The sequence below is a fragment of the Sinocyclocheilus rhinocerous genome, unplaced genomic scaffold (genome assembly GCF_001515625.1).
Source record: "Sinocyclocheilus rhinocerous isolate Xijiao unplaced genomic scaffold, SAMN03320098_v1.1 scaffold824, whole genome shotgun sequence".
Taxonomy (NCBI): domain Eukaryota; kingdom Metazoa; phylum Chordata; class Actinopteri; order Cypriniformes; family Cyprinidae; genus Sinocyclocheilus; species Sinocyclocheilus rhinocerous.
Genome location: NW_015628342.1, coordinates 450,687 through 453,732, shown reverse-complemented (window position 1 = coordinate 453,732; position 3,046 = coordinate 450,687).

Here is a 3,046-nt window from a genome sequence, read left to right as displayed (position 1 = left end):
CTGTGTGTTTATGTGTGTGTGTGTGTGTGTGTGTGTGTGTGTGTGTGTGAGAGAGAGTTTATCCCAGAAATGTGTTATTGGACGCTGAATGCCAAGCAGATGGTCCTGTGGTTGGTACAGGTGCCACAGGCTTCACAATCTAAAAAAATCCTGCCCGAGTTCAAGTGCGGGGCACATCCGCTCCTGAAAAAAACAAAAGAAAAACAGGTTTGTCTAAATGAGAAGGTTTGTAGAGCGAAATGAAACCATGCCTCATTTAAGACTCCAAGGCCAGAGTTGAAAGCTGCTTACTAAAATATTCATAAGCTATTGAGTAAGCTGACATATCGACACTACACTGGCCTATTTTACTGAGCACATGCATTATAATGCATGTAATACAACAACAACTTCATAAATACATAATCTACAATGCAAATGGCTTGTTAATCTCCGCAAGGTTTTGACATTAAGATTTATTTTTAGATAAATCTGTCGTTCAAAACTTTGGGGTCAGCAAAGATGCATTAAACGGATAAAAAGTTGCATTTATAATCTTACAAAATATTTGTATTTCAAATAAATGCTGTTTTTATTATTAATAATCATCAAAAATATGTGAAGACAAAAATGTGAAGTAGCACAAAAGTTTTATTTAACAAATTATATTTAAAAATATACTCAAATAATTAAAAAAAAAAGTTATTTAAAATTGTAACATCATCTCACAATATTACAGTTTTTACTGTATTTGTGATTTGTGAATAAATTTAGCCTTGGTGAGTAAAAGAGACTTATTTCTAAAACATTTCTAAAAATCTTACCGACCAATCTCAAACTTTTGAATTGTAGTATTTTAACAAAAAAAAAAAAACTTTTGCCAATTTTTTATATGCATCTCAATATTTTTGCTCTGAAATGGTGAAAAATTGCCATTTTTCTTCAAATTACAATTAAAATGTTTAATATTACATAAATACAGCACAGTAAAAATACTTTTTTTCTACTAAATGAACACTAAGATCATATTTAATCATTAATCAATTCGAAACTGATTTGTGTAAATGAATCAACTTTACCAACTCTAATGCCATTTATTGCTCTAAAACATTTAGAAAAAATACATTATATATATAAAGTAGATTTTTGCTTTGAAATGGCAAAAAAAAAATTTCCAGAGGAACCATCATTTCAAACCAACATAGAATATTTCAAGCAACATGAGCTATATATATATATACAGTGGGTACGGAAAGTATTGAGGATCCCCAAATCCATGTGTGAAAAACTTGTTGCATCTTTCCCAAAAAGACTCATGGCTGTATTAGATCAAGAGGGTGCTTCTACTAAATACTGAGCATTTTTCAGTTTTTCTTTTTTAATAAATCTGCAAAGATGTCAACAATTCTGTGTTTTTCTGTCAATATGGGGTGCTGTCTGTACATTAACGAGGAAAAAAAATTAACTTAAATGATTTTAGCAAATGGCTGCAATATAACAAAGAGTGAAAAATTTAAGGGGGTCTGAATACTTTCCGTACCCACTGTATATATTGAATCATTCAGACTGTTTGAACAGATTCATTTAAATTAATCAAACTTATTAACTATAATGCCATTTTTGCTCTAAATAAATAATACAAATATAATAAATAATCTTAAAAATACATAATAATAAAAAAAACATTTGGGGGGAAAAATCTAATTTTAAAGAGCAGGTCATACGAGTTTTTGGAAAATATCTGTTTTGCAGTTTGCAACATAGATATCCTCAAATGTAAACAGTCTGCAAAGTTGTTAATCAAAAAAATGCATGATAAATAAAGATATTGTCTCTCAAAAAAAAAAGAGTCGATTCTAAACCGCCTTAAAGGGGTCATCGGATGCAAAATTCACTTTTACATGTTTGAACATAAATGTGTGTTGGCAGTGTGTGTACACATCCACCCTATAATGATAAAAATCCACCCAGTGTTTTTTTTTTAATCCCCCAAAATAACCCCTTTCTCAGATCAAGCCGTTCTCAGCTTCTTGTCAGTGTGACGTCACACAGACCCAGGCCCCTCCCACGATTGTTGATTGACACTGGTGTTTTACCTCAGACCCGCCCTGCGGCTAAAGTAAACAGTCTCATGAGAACAGCTCCTCACTCCACGGAAGAGAGGGGCGGGGTCAGCAGAGCTCATTAGCATTTAAAGGGACATGCACCAAAACGGGTTGCTGTGAACAGAGCTGTTTTTGACAGGGTAAAAAGGGTGTTGTTTTACACTACCATTGAGAAATTTTAACTAAAGCATGTTATAGACTTTTCATTAAGACCCTAAAGAATCATATCAACTTGTGGAAAATGGGCATCTGATGACCCCTTTAACCAGTCGTCATATTTTCGAATCTTCTGTCTGTTAACGATATACGTCACTGGGTAACACATTTGCATAATCCCCACCTGCCCACGAAATACAAACACTCTGACCTGCCCACAAACACTTACATCATGTCAAGAAGACACTGTGTTCTGCGCTGTGAAAGCAAGTTTGTTTGGTTTTCATTGCCAAATGATGATCATGTGAAGAATCAGTGGTTAAAATTTTTTTTTTTTCCACGATACCACAGCAATACAGCAATCTTGGAGAGCTCAATGCAGGATTCACTAATCGCTTGTCTATACAAGATGAGTCTGTTCCTCCTTTATTTGGACCAACAAGCGTCTCCAAACCACAACCTGTAAGTATGATTGATACGTTATGTGAGCATTTTCAATTGAGTGCTCAAAATATCAAGTTTTTTGTGCTAATATGTGATGTATATCTAGTGCAGCTTTAGGTTTCCAGGTAAAGCACGATATACTGTCTTACTGAAATAGTTCTGATAATTCGCTGTGAACCCACTATTTTTTCTAAGAATGTGTTGATTAATGTAGACTGTCGTTGTTAATTGCTTTGTTTAATAATAAAGAATGTAGACATATTTTGGTTTGATGTATTGTTTCGTCAGCACTCGGCTAACATATCATTATTGTTTTGTTAAGTGTTTACAGTTTAGCAGCTAAACTTTAGCTGTGGGCATGA